Genomic DNA, 24,883 nt, shown 5'->3' with positions numbered 1-24,883 from the left:
CCTGGTGAAGTTTTCTCAGAAAGTGATTCCAGATAAGAAATACCAAAATTGGAATTGCTTTATCTTTCTAAAAGAACAATAATAGCAAAAATATAATATCATTGAGAAATAAAATTTTCATCAAATTTGGTTTCTTCCTATGTAAATTTCATGTTTCAAAAATTGGATGAACTGGGCTGGCCCAGTGGTGTAGTGGTTAAGTTCACATGCTCAGCCTTGGTAGCTGGGGTTTGCAGATTTGGATCACGGACGTGGACTTATATACCTCTCATCAAGCTATAATGTGGTGGTGTCCACATATACAATAGAAGAAAATTGGCACAGATGTAAGCTCAGGGACAATCTTCCTCAAGCAAAAAAAGAAAAAGTTGGATGAATATCCAAAATATTAAGTGAAAATAAATACCTAAAATTTTTATTTTAATGTTAAATATCAAAGTAAAAATAGAATTATTAATAGAAATTTTGTATTAGTGATAAATTTATTTAAAAGGTGTGCTATCCATTTATGTATTTATTTTAAAAGATGAATTTAAAAGATTACTCTAGACAATTTGAAAATAAATTGGACTTCAAAGGAAATTTATAAATATTTTAACATTTGACTTATTTTTATTATTTAGACATTATATGTTCTGATAATGTTAACCCAAGCACAGATCCAAATCAATATGACTTTTTCTTATAAAGGTTATACATATTATTCACAAAAGACAAAAACATATGTATTTTCCTGTCTTGTTTTATATTAATGTGTAACAAAATGATAATGAGTATTGATTATAACATAAATATTTACTAATTTTCATATCTAAAAGTTTTTATATTCTAAAAGTTTTATGTTCTAAGAACTCCTAGCAGCTAAACAATAATTAAAACACATAAGTATAGTTGAATCATACTTCTATGAGAACAAATCAAACAAGTAAGGAAGTTTTTTTCCATACAGAATCAGATGCAAATATGAGTCATTTCACCACAAATTCATGCAGAGTAGTTCCTCCTGAGTCTGGGTCAGTGTTAGTTTGCTAGAACTGCCATAACAAAGTACTACAGACTGGGTGGCTTAACCCACAAAAAATTCATTTTCTCACAGTTCTAGAGGCTAGAAATTGGAGATCAAAGTGTTAGCCGGGCTAATTTCTTCGGAGGCCTCTCTCTTTGGCTTTAGAGGGCTATCTTCTCCCTGAAACTTGACATGGTCTTCCCTCTGTGTATCTGTGTCCTAATATCCTCTCCTTGTAAGGACACCAGTCATATTAGATTAGGACCCACCCTAATGTCCTCATTTTAACCTAACTACCTCTTGAAAGACCCTATCTCCAAAGGCAGTCACACTCTGAGGTACTGGGTGCTCTGACCTCAACACAACGAATTTTGGAAGAACACATTTCACCCCATAACAAGGTCCTAAAGTAAATCCCACTGTTTTATCCCCACATTGTTATATGAATGATGTACAAATAAAGTGTTAATCATAGAACAAATTTAATGAAGAAAAGTGACAAAATTATTTGAAAAGTAGGTGAGTCATGATGGTGAAATTAACAGGCTCACTATATTTTTCTACGTTTGGAATGAGAACTATAATGTTTAGTTGTTTCTAATCTTTTTGTTCATTTCCGTTTTATATATAAGTTGCTTATTAGTGACAGCTTATGGAACCAGACATTTTCTGCTCCCATGACTTTGTGGCCTATTCAGTAATCACGGTAACTGCACAGGATTTATCACAGTGCTGGGTCCTGAGTAATCAACCCACCTAATTAAAAAGAGGAAATACTTTTACTCTCAAACACCTATGAAAAATGCATTAGTATATGTGCTACTTAAATGATTTATTTTAATAATCATGATTTTATAAATATAGATTTTTTTCAAGGTTTTGATAATAACATTAGGATCTGGATATCTGGAAGACTCTCACTTCCTGATGTCAAGTTCTAGAAGCTCTGGTTAAAGGATATGAACTTCCTTTAGTTATTGCATCAGTTAGTGCACATAAAGATGCCACAAAATATGTTGGATTATTTGCCTTTGTATATGATCAACGAATTGTTCATTAACTCCAGCTCTTTTCTAGCATGTCAGTGGATTCCATGTGAGAATATCTTATAGAGCCATACTTCACATAAAAAAGTTATCACACTAACAACTTGATACTAGATGACACACATGGAGGCTTCACTTCATTGGTACCAAACATGAGAATGCTGGCTTCTAACATTGCAATGGTTTAATAAGATGAACTCTTCTATAAGTTTATATTCACGTGTTATAGACGGTCCAAGTATTCCCTTTCCAATTTTCAACAGTTCCTTTCTTGCTTTTAATTGATTTATCCTGATACAACACAGTTTTATAACATATCCATTTGAAATAACTTACATTATACCATTTTATGACTGTAACAATTAGTGTATTATACAATTTCTTACATCTTTCTTATTTGTTTAGTTTCTTTAATTGTTATGGTTATTTTCATATTGTCTCCTTAGTCGGTACTTCAGCTATTTCCCTGATGCAATGCTGATTAGCCTTCCCCTAACGAGTGCTGTTGCAGACTCCCAATGGATGCCTATAAAATTTAGTTCAGTATTCAGGTCTAAATAATTGTTAATTTCTTCCTTAATTCCAGGCATTATCAAGGGATCATTTAAAATATAATTATTAAATTTCTAGGATTAGAATAATCACCTCAATTATATAAATACGTGACTACAAAAACTGAATTATAATGGAATTATATTCCAATCTTTATGTTTCAAAAATGTGCAATTAAGAAACTATTGATACCTTGACAAGATGTATTTTTTAAACATTTACATTTAATAACCTACAGCCACTTATAAAAATTAAATATAAAAAAGTGAACTTAATTTTAGGTGAAACTTAGGAAGGCTTTAAAACAGCTAATAATTCAGGCATCTGCAGCATGTCATCAAGCAAAATAGTTTTTACATTAATCTTAAGGGAAAAATGTAAAAGTCATTTTCAGCATAAGAGATTTGTAAAACCAGACACATTAAGTCAGAGTAGGTAAAATCTCTTCTTTGACGAAAGCCACAGTCATAAACGGGTCTCTAGCCCTATAAACCTGTGAAATTAAAGTATAGATTTATTCTAGTTCTTCATAAAATGAAAGTTTATTTACCCCATGCATGAACCACGAGAAATGGGGGAAAACACTATATATCTGCAAATATTTGTGTTAAGCATATTCTCAAAGAGGATTTTTAAAGGAAAACAAAAAGAAGGGGGAAATTTTTAGGAAAGTTAGCATTGATGTGTCAGGCCCAAGGCTAAGGATTAAGAATTCAGTATATAAAATACCATGCTTTCATTCCTTATAATGAAGTAGAGAATGATCCAGTAATTGTGTATTTCAGAAATCTATGCTAAAGAAAAACAACATATCTTTGACCTGGTTTTTGTTGATGGGTTGATTGGATATACCCATAAAAATAAAACATAAAAATGTATTTCCAAAATAAAGATAGGGATTACATCAGACTGCAAATATGTAGTGAACTGCACCACCATGTGAATTGGTATGGTAGAAATGACATAAAATATTTATAACATTTAAATTATATGACATAAATTGACAAAAAATAAATTAATTGATCTTGGATTAATTCCAACAAATTTTCATTTAAAATATGAGTTGTAAATGAATAGAGATGACAAATACAATATTTAACTAGAATATTGTTGAAAATATGTCCTTCCTTTAGATCACTGATCATTTAAAAGGGACTTCACCAAGAGATTTATTGAACCAGAAAATTACTGTCTGTATAGAGTCGAAATGGTTATAGAATGTTTTCAAACTTAAAGATAATCCAAGTCTAGCCCTCATTCATTTTGAGTAAAAGTTTTCATCAAAATATTTCTCTCAAATATTCTATTTCATGCGAGCAAATACCAGATGCATATGCATGTCCTAGGAGATCAAGCGATACCTCATTGAGATAATTTTATAATAATTTATATCTTGAAAGAAAGTGAATACATTTACTTGCAAAATAAACAAGGACATTGCAGCACCTGTAGAGGCTAAGAAAACTCAAATCAAGTCACACATATTGACACTAAGGCAATCACTTGTTGCATTTGCTATATACTTTATTGTCTGTTTTCCTATTATTTTTATAATGATAATTATAAAAGAAATATCCAATTATATAAGAGATCTCAAAGTGAAAATACAAGTCCGTTCTTCTTATTCACCCAAATGTCAGTCCCAGTGTTAAAGACAACCATTTCTGGTGTATGTTTAAGAAACGTTATAGCTGAATTTAAGAATATCATTATCTATATATAGCTACATATCTATGTTTCTATTTCTATTTCAATATCTTGTAATAAACAAAATTAAGCTATGAAATCTGTTCTGGAACTTGTGTTTTATTTTTTTTTAATCCTGATGATATGTACTATAAATATTTTATACCTACATATATAGGTTTAACTTATTCTTTATAAGTTCTGATTACTATTACATGATACAGAGTGTGCCATCATTAAGATACTCAGTTTTAGATATCTGGGCAAATAATTTGTTTCCAGATTTTGATCCTATAAACAATTTTGTAATGATGATAATGATAATGATGAGAGAGAGAGAGATGGAAGAGTGATAGTCAATACCCTTCATTTGACCTGGGGGAAAGCGAATGCAACCCAAGTTTAGAGGTCATTCATTAGTCATTTAAGCCAATCCATAGGTTCCCCATGTCCTTGTCAGTGATTGACTTAAGCAAAAGCTTTTGACCCATTCTAGCCAATGGATATGAAAAATGTGTCAGCTTATAGTCATCTGTAAAAAGGTTTTGTGGTTTCATCCATGTTGGTGCAATGCAGGATTCTCTCCTCTGTAAAGGTTGAATAATATTCTGTTATATGTAGATACCACATTTTCTTTATCCATTTATCTGTTGATGGACATTTAGGTTGCTTCCATGTCTTGGCTATTGTGAGTAATGCTATAGTGATTTCTTTGATATGACACCAAAAACACAGACAACTAAAGCAAAAAAAGACAAATGAGCTTACTTAAAACTAAAAAGCTTCTGCATAGCAAAGGAAACGATTAACAAAATGAAAGGGCAATCTATGGAACGGTAGAAAATATCTGCAAACCATATATTTGATAAAGAGTTAATATACAAAATATATAAGGAACTCCTATAACACTAGCAAAAAATAATAACCCAATTAAAATATGAACAAAGTACCTGAATAGACATTTTTCCAAAGAAGACATACAAACGGCCACCAGGTATATGAAAAAACACTCACCATCTCTAATCATCAGGGAAATGCAAATCAAAAGCACAATGGGATATCACCTCACACCTGTTAGGATGATTATTATCAAAAACACCAAAGATAAGTGTTGGTGAGGATGTGAAGAAAAGGAAACTCGTGTGCACTCTTGGTAGGAAAGTAAACTGGTACAGCCACAACGGAAAACAGTAAGGAGATTCCTCAAAAAAATTAAAATTAGTCACTTATCTTAAAGAAACTTTATGCTGTCTTATATCTAATACGTGAAAATCCTTGTGTTATATCTTTATTTTCTTGTTGCTGTTCTTTGCTTTTTTTTTTTTTTTTTGGTAGATGGGTAACTCTGTTCTCTTTTAATCTACCTTTTCTGGAAGAAAACATTTTCCTGGCCATGATTCAATGATTTATTTCTATAATATTTTGCATAACTTACAGACTGCCCTGTTAATTCTCATCCTTCAACCAATGCAGAGTCTGTGAAAATGAGCAAGCTTCATAGTATTGAGGAGGTAATACAGCCTTTACTTGAGATTTTGTTTTTAACAATATGGGTATCACGATATGTGGGAAGAACACTGGTTTAGGGGACCAAAAAAATAGATTTAGGTATTATGTCTTCAACTTTTACCCTAAATAATCCTAGATATAATTTTCCATATTTTTTGGTATTTCCATTTTTTCCTCTGTAAAATAAGAATAGCAACAGTACTTATTAAACAGTATATTAGTAAAAAATTCAGCAAACAACAAACAGAAACAACAATCTCCTTACCAAAGATCAAGTTTATTTTGATATTTATCTTCTGAGAATGCTGTGTTATGTAGGTTAATATTATGTTGACCTTTCAAAATATTAATTGTGTGCTTGTGATAGATGTTTACCTAATAGGCATATTCTTGTCCTTGTCTGATATGAGAGTACATATATATGTGTATTTAGACACGTATTCTCAGCATCCATGGTCAGTTGACATTAAGTATACTAGTCAATAGTGTAAAACTCAATGCTTCATTTGGTTTAAAATAAAAGACTAATTTTTCTTAATTGATTTTTCCATTAATTGTATAATTTTTATATTGTTTTATTAGATTTGGGAATTTTCTAATTAAAAATATGGTATATTGTTTATTCTGGGTTTTCACTTTTAAAAATATTGCAGAGAATAAATCATTACCAAGATAATGTTCAGGTAAAAAATTTATTCTTACCTAAATATATAGGAAATATATTCCTCTACTCTTTATCAATATGACACGTAAGATGCTCACATTCTATATCTACTGCTAGATTCCTTTTGTAGTCTATGGCATAGTTTAATCTTCAGTTTACATGCATCACAAATATGATGCACAAAATTACTTTACTTGGATCTCTAAAATCAAAATCTCTCTACACTATAAGAGCAAACTAGCACTGTGTGTATATTTGTTCATAAACTTGAAACATTCACTTTTTATTTTAATAAAATTAAACTATTTTAAAAATAGCAATAGAAAATGAAGGTAATAGTATATTCAACTATGCTGATTTTCTGCCTTCCTGTTTAGTACTTAATTTAAGAAACAGGATTGTGTGTCTTTGCAGATAGTAGAAAAAGAAGCAAAATTCTTGTACATGAATGTTAGATTCTCTTTTTATAAATATCACAATCTAGAGTTCTTTCCCAAACTCTGTGATATATTACAGAATTGAATTTCACTTTTTCAAAAATCAGTAGTAATATAATAAAAGAAGTCAAGGATATGGACTAGAAAACAAGATTACTGAAATATATTGCAAAAGCAATTTAATTTACAATGCCATGTTTTGAGAAAATATACCTAAAGTTCAGGGTCATAAAACCAATATAAGAAAAATTTGAATTTAATTATATACTCATAACTGAAATAAAGTTCTTATCAAAGACAAAAAGTGTCATCATTCAGAGAGCATATCACAAACTGATATATTTTCTTCAACAAAGATATTGTTGACAAACTTTACAAATAAAGAAAACTTATTGATCATAATAACTATTGCAAAGAAGAAAATACACAATTTTTGAAAAAAAATAATAAAATTGCATAAAATAAAAGACTCTTGAACATTCTCTGTCTCTCAGTAAATTTGTAGATCAATTACTCATCACTTTCTTAGGCTCTCATAAATAAATATGCAAAAAAAAAATAGCTTGTGTTCGTCCAGGTCCTTCTTATTATTACTTTTAATATTAGCAAATATCCAATTTAATGTATATTAGATCGGATACATATAACATATATGTATACACTTATGTAAATGTATATAGTATTTGTTGGTCAGGTTGCAGGATCACTGGACCATAACTCTATCACTAACAGATTTTAGCTAATAAATTAATTAAAACGTCTATACATTTAATTCCTAAATTGCAAAACAAGAATAGCAAACAGATCTATTTTGTTTCTTTTTTTATCCTCTTTCCATCTTCTAAGTGAGTATCTGTCCATAGATTTTTCCTCATATAATGAAGAAGATACTTTATTGGTCACGGTTTTACAAATGTCATGAAATTTGGAAATATTACTCTGAAACTTAATTCAGAACAGCATACCAATATAACGTGGAAATCCATCGAATTCCACTGTATGGACTTAACTTATTCCCTCTAATCACTGCACTCATACTCCCCAAACAGCTGTAACATGATCTATACTTTCCTCTATTGATTGACATTTGCTTTATTTCTATTTAGGTACTAATGCTTTCATTTAAGTGTTTTGGATTCCCAAGAGTGAGATTGATGGGATAAAGTGTGTGCCTTTTATTTGTCAAATTTTATTTAAATATTTACTGACAGAGTGATTCATAATTGTGCTCAAGAAATACACATTTCTATTAGGAAATGAATCATTTTTCCCCTTACATTTACTGCCGATATGCAATAGCACTTCTTAAAAAAATTTTTTTCTATTCTATTAGAATAAAATTACATATTTTTGTTGCTTAATTTGGCATCCTTTTACTTCTCAGTTAATTTGGCTTTGCTATTTTGTGAACTGCCTGATCATATATTTTGTCTATTTTTGTATATAACTGTTTGCCGTTTTTCTCAATTTCAAATTTGTTTTCATTTTACAGATTTTAACATTTTAAATTAATAGTTTTTGAGAGTATGCCTCAATTTATTAGTTTGGTTCTGCTATATTTTTCCTTACAATATAATTTTAATTTTAAAAGATATGACAATATTTCTCTTCTAAAGATTTAATTTATTCTCCTTTTTAAAAAAATATGTATCTCTAGATTGTGTAGAGTCTACCAAACTTGTGTTTCTTTTCAGATTTTAATTAACCTGGAATTTATTTTTATACATGTTTATTCTTGTAATTTTGTATTTATTTATTCCATGTGACTATCACATGAGCCAGAATTGTTTTTAAAGTCCTTTTACAACTAAAATGAAAACTAACTTTGTTATATAATAAATCTCTATCCATATGAGGTCATCTTTCTAAATTCTATTTTACTGATATATTTGTATATCTCTGAGATAATACCTTATATTACAGTAGATTTTTATATGAATATTAGATTAAGAAGGCCTACAATAATTATTTTTAAATAATATTCTTGGCTATTTTGTAAAATGTATTCAATTTTTAAATATTGTGATTCTATTCACATTCCAAATAGGAAGACAGACATATAGATAGATAGATAGATGATAGATAGATAGATAGATAGATAGATAGATAGATAGATAGATAGATAAATGGATAGACGGATAGATAGATAATAGATATAGACATAGATATACATAGGGAATTAGCACCATTGCAATATTAGGTGTTCTCCAAAATCAGACTAGAAAATATGGGTGTTCTAAATTTTTTTTAGATTTTGTTTTATGGTTTTATTAAAGATGTTAGATTTTCCCCTTATAACTCTTATACATGCCTTTTTTTAATTTCAGTTTTCTAAACATTTCACAGTTTTGTATGTACCTTGACTAGCTTTCACTACTATAGAGAAAATCCTTATTGCTTCTATATTGAGTGTTTTGTCACATACCATACCCTCATATTATTTCTTTTATTTTCTATGTTTTCTGGATTTTGTCACCTCAAATCACAATATCCGCAAAGGAGAAATTTCAAACATATAATTGATTATTTCCTTCTGTTCTTATTGAATTTGTAAGAACTTCCAAAAGAATGTGAAATAAAAATGTTAATGGAAATAGCTTTAGCTGTTCACCATTTAAAATGTTTGTTAATGTGTGGAGCAAATAGTTATTTTAATACTTTGGTTGTCTTCTTTATGTATATTTCATTTAGAGTTTTTGTCAGCAGGGTCTGCGGAACTTTTGAAATAACTTTTTAGCAGTACTCTTTGTTTTTTGAAAAGTGGTAAATTGTTTTATATTATCAACTACTGTTTTTAAGCTCTATAGGAGGCAGAATCACCCTCCTTACTGAAACAGTAAAATTGTGGATCAAACTTAACCATTTTATGTGTATTATTGGACTGATATCAAGTAAGAAATCTGTAGATCCTAAAACCAGAGAATCTGTGGAGAAGAAAACCAGAACATCCATGGAATTACCAGCTACAAAATTTTTTTCCCCCAGAAGTTTCTGCCCAATATGAAAATTTGGTGTTCTGCTTTGAGACTCAGAGAGAGGATAAGACATAAGATTTGCCTCACTGGTGTAATTTCATAGGAAACTCCTCTAAATATTAGGATCACAAAAGACTACACTAGGAGTCAAACTCAATACACAGAAGGAGACACAGAGAAACCTGCTTCTCTCCACTTTAATTTAGTAGAGAGATAATTAAATCATTCTTGAGAATTCATAACCACTAACAAGGCACCGTATATTTTTGCAGTCCAAGTCCATGCTTCGTGGTCTACAAAGTTTCGCAAGGATTCAAGCAGAGAATTTAATTTAATTTAATGTACTCTCACATTGGTCATGCCTAAGGCAAATGGCTGAAGCAAAAGTGAATACTCTCATGAGGAAAGCACTTCAATCAGAAGTCTCAAAGCTATATAAAGTTTGATGGAATGTAGAGAATTCACAGTCAAGAATCACTTAACACTAAAAGAACACATCACATTATGTATAAATAAGAACCACTAAAAAGAACAGACATGAAAATTGAACCATAAAGAAATTATCATATTCAAGTTTAAAATAATTTTATATATTTAAATAAATATACTTTTATATATTTAAATAAATAATACTGAAAAACAAAAATATGAGAGGGACATAGGAAATGATGTTAAAGACTCAAGGAGATGTGGGGAAGAATCAAATACAACACCAACAAATTCTAAGTTTTTCTTTGGACTAAAAGAAGAAAAAAAGATCCCATAATGTAGTTCAGGGTTATGAAGGAATTGTGAAAAAAGATATTGGTAAATATATGCATAAATTTAAATAAACACTGACTGGAAAAAACTATAAGTATTTATAACTCATGAGAAAAAATGAAAAATTTAAAATATTTCTCCACAACAGGAATATGTTAAAAGATACATGATTAAAGTTTTTAAAAAGTTTGAAGTTCTAAGTATTGTTCAGAAGGAGTAAATTTACTGATTAACCTATTATCTGAGTTTATATGCATTTAAGTTACCTGTAGGTATTTAATAAAATAAATGTTCATGTACATAAAAGTAAAGAGAGATAATGGAGAAAACAAAATAATTTTTAAAAATAGCTTTATTACAAAATATAGCAAAAAGGAATTAAGTTATAGGAATTAACTTAATTCCAAGTTAAAAAAATGGAAAAATCTTGTGAATAAATATTAATATTATGACAGTCTGGATCCTATCAGGAGATAAAAACATACAATAGATTAAACAGAGGTGGATTAATATAAAGAATTATTAATTGCAGCAAGTTGCACTGTTAAAAAATAAAAAGAATCTAAAATTTATGTGAAAAAAGAATTATTAAGTATGACAAATTAGTAACTATAATTATAAAGAAATTCTATATGGTGCTCTTGGGCTGAAGGAGAGTACCCAAGGAAAGATAAATTCAGAAGTGGTCTAGCCCTGGCTGGAGAAGGTGTGTTCAACCACGGCATAACAGAGAATTTTGCTGGTTGAACCAGGCCAGAGTTGGGCTAGAGTGGATATAGACAGCTCCTTGATGCTCTGGATTCTTTACTGGTGGAACCACCAAACTTTCATTCCTGAAGGGTCTGAGTCCTCTGTCACATTGCTTTTTACTGGTTGCTGTAGTTTTTCAGTTACCTTTAAGGGACATCCAGATAATTTCCTGAGTTTCAGCCATAGTCTTCCTTGATACTATTGTGTAGTGGCTCCTGATTTCACCCTATAATCAGGAAAAATCACTCCAGGATTCAAACTTTTTTTGCCTATCAGTTTATTGGCAAAATAGCCAGGCGGAAGTCTCATCTTCTAATTCCATGGAACCATGTGTGTTCCCTTATGGAAACGTTCCCCTCTTTGGAGAATGAGATCTCTAAGCTAGTAAAGCTCGAAGTTACTGGGACAAAAGTGAAATTCTGCAAGTGGGTTATTGGGTGTACTAGTGAGAAGAGCCATTTCCACTTCTACGCCTTGATACCGAGATCTATGTGTTCTGGTTATGGGGGAAAGCACCATACAACAGTCTCTAATTGAAAGCATAAGCTGCATCCTGTAAAACAAAGCTACATACATTCAGGATGCTGTTTCTCAACTGGTACTGTAATTGTGTCTTTAATAGTCATTCCACGTTTTTATTAAGTCAGCTTCTTACGGATGACGAAGTAATTCAGAGGACTGGTTGATTTCATGGGCGTAAGCTCATTGCTGTACTTCCGTTACTGGGAAATCACTTCCGTACAATGCTGTATAGATGCCATGACAGTGGATCAGGCATTTTTTTTTTCATTTGTTTTGTTTTTCTTTCAGTTTTATTGATATATAATTGACATACAGCACTGCATAAGTTTAAGGTGTACAGCATAATGACTTACATATGTTGCAAAATGATTACCACAATAAGTTTAGTTAGCATTCACACCTCGTAGAGTAACACACAAACAAAAAAAAGAAGAAAAATGTTTTTTTCCTTGTGATAAGAACTTTTAGGATCTGCTCTGTTAGTAACTTTCAAATATACTATAGAGCAGTGTTAACTATAGTCATCATGTTATACTTTACATCCCCTGTACTTATTTATCTTATAACTGGAAGTTTATTTCTTTTGCCTACCTCCTGGATCAGGCATTTTGTGAGAAAACAAATGATGGTACCAGGAGAAGCATTATAGGTAAGGAAGGGAAATCCGTATCCAGAATGTGTGTCCATTTCAGTGAAAACAAATGTTTGCCTCCTTCATGATGGAAAGGTCTAATATAATCACAGAGTGTGGTAACATGTCTTGGACTCAATGTTGTCTCTTTTGTTAGCAGATTAGGCATTTGTTAGTACAGATTAGCCTTGGTAAGGGGCATTCCATGGAGTAATGTTCTGCCCACTGGGAAGAATTTCCTTCACCACTTTCCTTCAGAGTCATCCCTGAATGGGCTCTGGTGCTACAACTGTCCACTTTCAGGTCTCACCTGCATGTTGTGCAAACTCATCTGTAAAGCGTGCTCAATTTTTTTCTTCCTCAGTTAATTGATCGTAAGGAACATTCCAGGAATCCATAGACTTGAATTCAGATAGAGAAGGCAATACAACGTAAGCTGGTGTTGAAGGAGTCTAGGCCACCTGTCCATACAACTTACTTATACCTTCTAGACAGGTACAAGAGAGGTCTCTTATATACCATTTCCATACGTGATAGAATGCTGATGTGCACACCATATCTTATGATCCCTAGTTAGATCATTTAATATCCAGTTCATGATAGGACTTTCAGGCCACATGGTTATCTGACCTGATGCCCTACGGCTAAGTTTTCAATTTCTACCAAGGCCCAGTAGTAGCAAAACATACACTTTTTCTTAAAAGGAGAATGGTTTTGTGCAGAAGAAGGCATAGATTCGCTCAAAAATCCAAGAGATCAGTGTTGTGATTCTCCAACTGGTGTTTGCAAAAGGTTTTGTAGAGCCACAGACATTTCAAATAACATTGGGTCTGTGGGGTCATAAGAACTGAGCGGTAGAGCAGCTTGTTCTACCACCTGAACTTGCTGTAGCACCTTTCCTTGCTCTAGTCTCTACTCAAGCAGATAGCCTTATGGATGACCCTGCAGAAGGGTCAAAGTAGCACGTTCAAATGAGATATATGTTCCCTCCAAAATTAGGCTTCTCAAGCGGTGCATGTCTTTCTTCGTGTTAAGTAGTGTGAGGTGCAGAAAGTTGATTCTCACCCTAGAGGAAATATCTCAACATGCTCTAGACCACTAAACCTCCAGAAAATTCACTGAGGTGGTGATAGGGGGAATTTTTGTGGAGTTTATTTTCCATTCTTTCACTCACATATGCCTTACTAAACCATTTAAAGTCCTCGTTATTATACATAAAGCACTCCTGCTCATCAGGACCTATATGTCATCAATTTAACAGACTTGTGTGATGATTTGTGAAATGTCAAGACAATCAAGATCTCAGGTGAAAATGTTATGGCAAAAAGCAGGAGAACTGATGTAGTCCTGAGGCAACACTGAAGATATACTGTTGGTCCTGGCAGGTGAAAGCAAACAGCTTCTGGTGGTCCTTACAAAGTGGTGTAGAGAACAAAAGCATTAGCCAGGTCAATAACTGCATACCAAGCACCAGGAACTGAAGATCTTCTCCACTAAAAGTATTATATCTAGAGCAGCAGTTGTAATCGGAGTCATCACCTCTTACTTTACAATAGTCCAATTGCTCTCCAGATCCATCTGCCTTCTGCAAAGGACAAACTGATAATTTAAATGGGGATGTGGTCGTTAATACCATTCCTACTTTTTTCAATTATTTGGTGGTGGCGTTAATCTCTGAAATTTCCCCAGCGATGTAGTATCACCTCGGGTTATCATCTAGGAGGAAAGGGAAAGTGACTGGTGCTGCCATTTAGCCTTACTGGCCTCAACCCACAGGTCAAAGAGCCGGTGGGAAGATTCTGCAGTTTCAAAGTGTATTTATTCCAATTATACATTCAGGAACTGAGGAAATAACCACAGGTAGATCCATGGAACAGCTGAGCTCACTGTAATGCAGACTTAATTCCACCATCACATGACCACCGTAAAGCCCCTCATTTGATTCATGGGTCACAGTGGTGCTTTGTGTCACCAGAAATTACTGTTAATTTGGAGCCTGTGTCCAGTTATCCCTGAAAGGTCTGGGTATGCCTTTTTCCCTAGTGTACATCCACTTTATTAAATGGCCAAGAGTCCCTCTGAGGAAGGCTTGTGAGAAGATTTACATGCGTATTTGTGGCAACAGTGCAGGGTCTTTCCTCAAGGGAACTCAGCATCCCTTTCAATCAAGGGGCTCTAGGTCTGTTAACTGAGTTAGATCTGGAACTAATTTTTTTGATGACTTGAGTTAGTTTATTGCTACCAGAATTAGAGATTTTCCTATTCTAAAGATAAAAATATACTAATAGGCTGCCTATCTATTTCATTCCCAGAGAGATGATAAATCAGGCACTAGCAAAGATTTTTGAAGTCCAAAACATTCCGATTGCCATTATATCCATTTCATCCTTTATGGCTTACTTACACATCATGTGTTTGATAATTAAGTGCTGCCACTTAATTCTGGGATCCCAACGTCCCCTAAAATTAGATACCCTCTCAATGGTAGTATCCAATATAGTCAAACCTGGCCTCCAAAGAAGAGTACCGCAGAGCTTTTCAGTGGTGCAGGTGTTCCCCTCACTAATGTATTTCTCAATGTTTTAACGAAGGCAGTGTCTTATGGGCCTTCTTATGGAACATAGCTGGGAAGGGGGAGGGTATGCAGGTCATACATGATAGATCCAGGGAAAAACTCCCTAATTTTTGGTTCCTAATGTTTTTGGATTCCTGATGATGCCAGGTAAGCTCTGGCATCTCAATCTCATTAAATATAGGCCACCTATATAGAAAAGTTTCAGTCAACCAAACAAGTAATCTGTTAGAGTCACTTTCAGTTGCATGAGCTAATATATTAAATTGTAATCTCTAAGAAGTGCACATATATCAATAAATTTGTTCAATTTAGTGTTATAGTTCACCTTCCTTGGTCTAAAATTTTTAAATTCTATTATCACATATGTTCCCTCAGGTTTTTGGTAATAATATATATTACTAAGGTTTTGCAATTTTTTTGTAGGTTATTTCCTTCTCAAAGTGTGTACCTGACCGGTGAAGCATGCTGATATTTGATCTTACTTATACTCTGGTGGCAATGGGAGGTCATTGTAGTGGGTTCTGAGCATTTGTTTTCATGACGTGTTCTCTGATTGAGAGTATCATAGGGTTTTCAATTTGAGGAAGGCTAGTTGTTTTGGACAGTGAAAAGTAAGTTACTTTTACTGGTAAAGAAGGTTAAGAACTACTTGGGAGCTCGATATTCTCAGTTTCATCTGGATCCAGCCAGATGTCCCCATTTCATATTTTACAATACCCTTATTTCCCTACTAATGCCCTAACTTTCACATGAAAAACTCAGAGAGACTGTGAATTCAATTATCATTGTAATTTACCATGCACACAATTAAATATTGTTTTTATTTTCAGCTGTATCAGCCGTGCAGATGCAAGAAATAAGAAACTCTTATAGGGCTGCTAAGGAAGCTGTCTGATTCTCAGACTCTGACTTGAGGTGAGGGTTAACAGACCTGAGCTTGGCATTGTCTCTCTGTAAGCGCTCAGGTGCACTCAAACAACACCAAGCCACGTTGCGGTTTTTGTAGTCATAATTACTGCCATAAATTCAGCAGCCATTTGACCTCCAAAGGCTTGTGCTCCAGTTGTCACTTTATCAGAATTAACCATGGGTGATAGCCTGATTGATTCTGATTCCACTGCATACCATGGTTTACTAGGGTCCCATTTCTAATTTGCAAGGGACTCAACATACACTCAAGACAAAAGGCAAGACCAAACCTATTGCCAAATCCTACTTTTAGGGTTCTTCTCCTGGAACCACCCCTGATGCAAATTTTTAGTAGTCTGAGTCCAATCAGGAGATAGAAACCACATAGTAAGTTAAACAGTGTAGTATTTAATATAAATAATTGTTAACTGTGGTAAAAAAAAATAACTATAAAATCCAAGGAAACTCTATATGTTATCCCAGGGCTGCAGGAGAAAAGCCAAGGAAGGACACACTTGGAAGATTTTCATCCCTCACTGTAGAAGTTGTGGTTTTGCCACTGGTTATTAAGGAATTTTACTAGTTAAGTGAGGCCACAGCTGGTCTGAAGCTGCTAGGCAAACAATAGGCAAACTTCTCAAGTTCAAGCCCTGTAGGGGCTTGCTGAGGGAGTCTGGACAGCCTAAGGCTGATGCTGGGCTGCAAGGTTACAAAGAGACCACATTGTGGGTTGGTGGCAGGATCAGGCTTCACTGGATGTCTTCACACCCACGTCACTGACTCTTACTTCACACCAGAAAGTGCAGAAAGCACTTTACTTGTAAAATATCCCTAAAGAGTCTTCTAGTGAGAAGTGTAACATTTTACTCACTTTAAATGAGAAATGCTTAAAGGAATTTTGTTGTTTATTATAGAGCATATATTGAAGAGTGCATTCAGAGTTGCGAGGCAATGAATTGATAACTGACAGATATATGAAATAGAATTTATGGAAAAAACTATGAGAGTTAAAAAGACTATTATCATTAAAATTTTTTGTCAGAGTGATATATCAATTTTTATATTCATCAAAAACCATAGACAAACTCATAAAGGTCAAAGAACAATAATACTACAAGGAGCAATTCACAAATATACCACCTAAGTAACTCATCTTAATAATATCCCTCAAAAATTAGTAAGCAAAAGAAACAAAAGTTTTAGACATTAAACACCTAATTAATTTAATCTGGGAAACATAAGCAACCACAATCCGAGAATGCATTCTTTTTAAATGAAAATGGATATTTTGCAAACATTGCTATTCTTCGTTGTTAATTCTCAACTTTATTCAGAGAGAATTTCTAAGGTTTTCTGTTCACAACTCAAGTCTTTTTAGATGTTGGTAACAGTAACCTGATTTTTCAAAATACTTGATAAGTTTCTTTGATATTTAGAAGAATACAGCTCACATGTGGAGATTTATAAAAGTCCTTATAGCAGCTTACCAAGAAGGCTGCAAAAAGTGAGTAGTGGTCTCCGCAATGAGAAGACTGCAAGTAGCTATAAAGAAGGACATTCCTTTCTGTCTCTATCTCCTTCATATCTTTTGGAACTATAGGTGTCTGTGACTGATCTTGCATCTAACTGGAGTCTCTAGCAATGGAACTCTGTGGAATTCTCTGGACTTTTAATTTCTGAACCAAAAGTTTTTCTCCAGCCATTGAAAAATATATAGTTTTTGAGTATATTTATAGTCAATATAACTCAATTCAATATAATTTTGAAGGACAATTACTGGCAACATCATTGTAGGGTTCTAGTGAAAATGAATTATTTGGCCAGGCATCTATATCTTGTAATGGGTTCTCTCTGAACTAAAATGTCGCAAAGAAGCTTTACTGTAAGATGGAATAATATATCCAATCACAAGTTTAGCCTGGCCTCCAAAGTCTCAGCTAGCTACAAGGGCAAACTCATTCCTTGGATACTGAAATGCCTCTCTTGATTGCTGTCTCCTAGGGATGTCGATTTTTTTTTTTTCTGTGGAGTTTCTGATAATAAATATTTTAGGCTTTGCAGGCCACATGATGTCTGTTCACAACAGCTCAACTCTACTATTGTAGCTTGACATCAGCCATAATAAATTCATAGGGGGCTGTGCTAGGTCTGTGGACCACAGTTTGCCAAACTCTTGTTTATATGATTTACCATCTGATAAAGAGACCTGGTTTACTGTTGAGATTGCATGTTAAAGAAGGGGACAATTCCAACGAGATCTGACATAATGATGGCAAATTAGTAGTTGCCCACAGCACTAGACAAACTGTGCAATGGACTTGACTCAGGCAACAATGTTTGCCATGAAATATACTACCTTAAGATTAACTAAACTATACATTTAGAGACTAATGGATTGTAGCTAAGCATCTTGATGTATGGCCAGGTCATTGCTCTATCCAAGACTAGACTAAGCCAGACACAGAAGAACAAATACTACATGATATCAATTATACAAGGAATCTAAAATAGTCACACTCCTAGAAACAGAGAGTAGAATGCTGGTTGCCAGGGGCTTGGGTATGGAGAAATGGGGAGACATTATTCCAAGGGTACTAAGTTCAGTTATGCAAGATGAACAAGTTCTAGAGATCTACTATACTGCATGGGCCTATAGTTAACAATACTCTGTTGTATATTTAAAAATTTGCTAAGAGGGTAGGTCTTATATTAGGTGTTCTAATCACAAAAAATGTAATAATAAAGAAACAGGATGGGAGGAAATTTTTGGAAGTGATGGATATGTTTATGGCATAAATTGTGGTGTTGGTTGCATGAATGCATATTTATATACAAATTCAAGTTGTACACATTAAATATGCACAGCTTTTTGTATGTCAATCACACCTCAATAATGTGGTTTAAAAAATAACTGGGAAAGAAAGACCGGACTACTAAAGGTACACTAATAGAAGTGACCCACTTGTACAAGTGAATAGAAGTTGTTTCCATCCACAGCCTGCATAAAATGGTACTACATGAAAATACTCCTACATTGAAAGGAAAAAGAGTGGTAAAACTGACCAAGAACAGGCAGCTGACTCCATAGTTCATGGAGAATGTGAAACTATTATGAAGAAGAGGAAATTCTAAAATGGATTCATCTGACAAATGAGGACTAATAGTACATGATTTCTAGGTATACTATAATTATAGAGTATTTAAGAAAGTGTTGTAATGGTAAAATGATTGACATTTAGATGAATGAAACAAGATAAAGTGCACGGATATAGAACTGGACATTTATGATGAATTGCTTTTTGACAAAAGGGCCAAAGCTATGTAGCGGGGAAGGGAAAATCTTTTAAACAAATAGTGCGGGAAAAACTGGAAGACTCTATGGGGAAAACAAAAAGGAAATATGGATTTATCACACATCATAAACAAAATTAAACTGAAATGGATCATAGACCCAAATATTATAGTTAAAAACTTGCAGAAGAAATCATAAAAGGAAGTATTCGTGAAGGGAAGAAAATATTTTTTAGATCAGAATAAAATTACGTCCTTATAAAAATTAAAAATGTTTGTTCTTCAAATGATACCATTAAAAAAGAAAAATGGCAATAGGAGACATATTAGCAATACATATATCTGATCATGGGCTACAATGTATACTGAATTTTTACAACCCAATAATAAGAATACAAATAACATAATAAAGAATTGCTAAGCATTTTGAAAAAACAACATATAACCAATAAGCAAAAAAATAAATTGTCAGCATCACTAGATATCAGGGAAATGCAAATTAAAATACCCATATCATGACACATTCATTAGAATGGTTAAAATTAAAAAGACTGACATTATTGAGGGTAGGTGAAGATGTGAAGTAACTGAAACTCTCACAGAGTGCTTATGGGAATACAAATGATATAACTTTGTAAAACTGTTTATCAGTTCTGACATTTCATTCTTTGATATTTACAAGAGAAAAGAAAGCAAATATCCACACAAAGATTTTTACTCAAATACTCATAGCAGTTTTATTCTCAAAAGCCCAAACCTGAAAATGACCCAAATGTCCATGAACAAGTGGATAGATAAACAATATATGGCATATTCATACAATGGAATGCCATGTAGCAAGAGATAGAAATGAACTATTGACACACATAATAATATGAATAAATCTCAGAATCATTACGGTTAATGAAAAGAGCCAAGTACAACACAGTATATATGAAATAATTCAATTTATATCATGAAATGCAAACTGATCTATAGTTTAGTGGTTGCCTAGAACTGGAGGCAGAAGGACAGGTGGACTGCAAGGGATGTGAGCAATATTTTGAGATATGGAAATGTTTTGCCTCTTAATGGTGGTGGTGATCTCTGCAGTGTACATAACATCAAAACTTAATAAATTGTACACGTTTAGAGGATGTAGTTTGTTTGTGCAACCATTCCCTCAACAAAATTGATAAGAATAAATACAGTAAGAGAAAACTTGTAACTTGTTCATGTTATCAACCTACTTCTGCATATTTGTTCTGCATGGATGTTTTACAACCTTTACTATTATAACATTATACATGAATATGATATTTTGATAAGCTATATTATTATATGACACCAAGGAGTGTTGCCATTTGTCTTGGGCTGTGTTTGTGCTTCTCTGTTTAATCTTCTTATATGCAAATTTTATAGAGTTTCTTCCAACCTAATATATGAATTTATTCCCTTTATTTTCATAATAGAGAGAAAAAAAGGGAAGAGAGTGACATTGTGTGGATGAGGATCATGTTTATAGGATGAACTGATAAGCCTCTCTGAAAAGACTGTTAAAATGAGAAAAAGAATCATGGCCCATTTGGGGGAGACAAATCCACAAGAGAGCACAATAAGTACAAAGGCAAAGGCTCTAAGGCAAAAATGAATCTGGCATTCTCTGAGTTCAGCAAGAAAGTCAGTATATTTGGATAAGAGTGTGTGAAAGTGACAGTTTGATTAGAAAAGAAAAAAAAAGATCAATTGGGTTCAATCATAGAAGGATTTTTAGGTCGTGAGAAAGATTTTGAATTTTATTTTGAAAAGGCTTTGATGATGTTGAGGAAGGAATGATCTATGATTGCATGGGCTGCGTGTGAATGGGGCGCACAGAATAAAGAGAGTAATCAGGGAGAGTGTAAATGACATATGATGATGAGTTTGGAGTATGGTGTTAATTATGGAGCTGTTGAAAAGTGGTCAGATTTGGAATTTTTTGAAGGTAAAGCTAAGAGTTGGTGAAATTTAGACATGGATTGTAAAGGAAAAAGAAGAATCAAGAATAATTCCTAGATTTAGGGGGGAATAAATGGGTGAGTTTTTATGCTATTTATTGAGCTGAAAATGCATAGGTTAGGAAAGAGATTAGAGGGAAAAATAAGAGTTTTATTTTGAACGTATTAAGTTGAGATGCCTTGTAGATATCTAAGCAGTTATGGTACACGCAGAGTTGGATAAATGGGCAGAACCTGTATATTTAGGAGTCATACAATGGTAAATTTTTATAAATCCATGAAATGGAAAAAAAGGAACAAGTAGAGATGCAAGGAAGAAAACAGATTTCTAGGGATTTCTTTTATTTAGCATTTTGGAAGCTGAGCAACATATGGAAAAACTAGATACAGAAAAAACCAGAAGGATGCTATGCTAGAAGTCAGAATTTTTACAATGAAGTTTCTTTATTAATATATTACAAATTTTTTGATAATTGAGATTTCTACATTAAGCAAATATTAAATTCTTTCAGTGTGTTCATAAAGAGAATAAACATTTAGTAATATTCAAAATAGTAATAAATAGTAAGTATACTATATCAGTGTTAAGAATCTGAAGGGAGAAATTATATATACAAATACAGCACATTATAATTTCCTAAAAGTCTTTTAATATCCATTGAATCATTAGATTTCTCAACAACCTTAGGGTAAAGCAATTAATATCTTAATTTTACCCATGAGAAATTTAATGTTCATGAAGATGAAGTGCCTTGTCTGGATGAGAAAAATAAATCAATGGAGTTCTCCCTTAGATAATAGATTAACTGAACCCCTTATACTAGTTTAAAACAATATTTTCAAGTCATACAACTTCTTGAATCCTGTTTCTTTAAGACCAGGATACCACAAAAAAAGAAACATTTTATATCTGTACAACGGAAAGGGAAATGGGAAAATTTTTTGAAGTTGTTTACTTAATTGGGGCAATGTCACTCAGCATTTTCCAAAACATGTCCTTTTAAAAAAATAAAAAACTTTTTAGAATAGTTTTAGATTTACAGAAAAGTAACAAAGACAGTACAAAAAGTTCCCATGTCCCTGTACCCACTTCCCTCTACTATCAATATTTACAACTGTATGATATATTTTGTACAATTACTGAGCCAGTATTGATACACTATGATAAACTAAAGTCTATGCTTTATTTAGATTTCCCTAGTTTTTACGTAATGTCCACTTTCTGTTTCAGAATCTCATCCAGGATATCTCCTTACGTTTGTCATGTCTCCTTAGGCTCCTCTTGTCTGTCACAGTTTGTCATACTTTCCTTGTTTTTGATGACCTTGATAGATTTGAGGAGTACTAGTCAGGTACAATGTCCCTCCATTGGGACTTTTCTGATACACTGTTTTGGTGATTAGACTGGGGTTATAAGTTTATGGAAGGAAGACCATGGAAGTGAAGTACCATTTTCATGACATCATGTGTACTTCAAGTGTACGTCTTATCAACATGTCTTATCACTGCAGCTGTTGACATTGATCACCTAATCGAGGTAAGATTTTCTTAGGTTTCTCCATTATAAAGTTATTTTTTTTCCCCCACTTTTCCACCTTCTACTGTTTGGCAGGAAGTCACTATGTTCAATCCACACTTGAAGAGTGAGCAGTTATGTTCCACTTCCTTGAGAGCACAGTATCTCCATAAATTGTTTGGGATTCTTCTGCACAAGAGATTTTTCCCTACTCCTTTATTGGTTTGTTTGTATCAGTAGGGACTCATGGATATTTGTTTTATACTTGGGTTACAATCCAATACTACTTCATTTTGTTTCTTAAATTGTTCCAGCTTTGAACATAGGGTGCTCTTTCAGCTGGATCCTGTATCGCTTTGACATACTCACACAATGGGTGCGTTGTGTGTGTTTTGGGGGGTACTGTCTTAGTTTCTGTCATTATAAGAAGCTACAGGTACATCTTGTATATTTCCTGCACCAGTCCTAGAATCAGCCATTTCTACAAGGAGCTCAGGTTCTTTTTTATGGAATAATTACTATAAGGATCATTCTAGCCTCTTCCCCTTGCTTACATGTAAACTTCCACTCCAACAGTGAGAAATCTGTATTCCACCATCCACCAACAATTTATGCCACCATTTTATTCTTATTTCACATTTAGATAAATTTTATTTGACGTGAAACAAAGTCTATTGGCATAGGTTTGGGAAACTATAATTCTCTGAAATAAAATATCATGAAAGAGTAGAATCATTTTAAGCATGAAATGGATGAATCAGATTATTTATGATATTAGGAAGTTGGTAGGCTATAATTTGAAATATGAGAATGCATACTCATACATTAGAATTTAGTTTCTATTTACATCTATAAATATATAAGGTTTTATTACATACTATTTTTAATAGCAAATAATGATTTATTCTCTTTTATACATAATGGACTATAGCTTTTAAAACCCCCTTTTTTTTTAGTACAGATATAATTTTTTGTTATATGGAAAGTATTTACAAGTATTAATAACAACCAAAGGAAATAACTGCAAACCAAGTCCATTTTCTTGAAAATTGAATTTTGAATTCACAAATATCTAGGTGAAAATGATAAATGTCCTCTGCACAATATGATCAGAATCATATTTCATTCTGTTAGTAATTCAAAATTTTCAAGAAATTTGAAAATATACGGGACCATTTTCCCATGTGTTCATGTGTTGTTTTGAAGTAAAGTGCTTGAAAAATATATAAGGTTCTGAACACATTCAAAACTGATATATACATATATCTGTGTGTTACTTGATATGATAATTATTTGCTTCTTATTAAATTGTAAAAATAATTGACAAAATGGTTTGACATGAGAACACACGAACAAATCAACTAACCAGATAACAAACACTTGCTTCCTCTTACATTTTGATAAGTTGTTTAGGATTTGACAGATCTGATAGTCATGAAACATGCAGCATACAGAATTCTAACTAACAGCTTTGGAAAGTATCTTCCACACATCCTTTCAAATGAATAGTGTTTATCTTGTCATTTGCTTGTTCTATTCTGGTTTCTATAATATCTTTTGACTTTACTGTCACTTTTTTTGTATCTAATTCTTCTCATGTGTTATACATGTATCACAGTTATAAACACTCAGGCTTGCATTAATGTTCATCTATACAATACAAATTATGTCACAGTTCAGGAAAAAATCTCTTGTTAATTTTATTTATGTCTACTTTCTGAAAAAAAAATTAATATGTGAAAAAAAACATTTCCCATTTTGTAGAAATCACATTATAGAATTTGTGTATAAAAGTGTAGGTATACAATTGAATTAGGGTTCTGTCTTAGTTGGAGTTGCTAGACCAAATTACTATAGACTGGGTGGCTTAAAGAACAGAAATTTATTTATCACAGTTCCGGAAGCTGGAAGTCTGAGATCAGGGTGCATCATGGTTGGGTTCTGGTGAAGCTGCTCTTCCGTTCTACAGATAACTTAACTTCTCGTTGTATCCTCACATGGCAGAAAGAGCAGCCAGCTCTCTAGCATCTTCTTATAAGGACACTAATCCCATCCATGAGATCCCATCTTCATGAC

This window comes from Diceros bicornis, chromosome 9 (genome assembly GCF_020826845.1).
Source record: "Diceros bicornis minor isolate mBicDic1 chromosome 9, mDicBic1.mat.cur, whole genome shotgun sequence".
NCBI lineage: Eukaryota > Metazoa > Chordata > Mammalia > Perissodactyla > Rhinocerotidae > Diceros > Diceros bicornis.
This window is presented reverse-complemented; position numbering follows the sequence as displayed.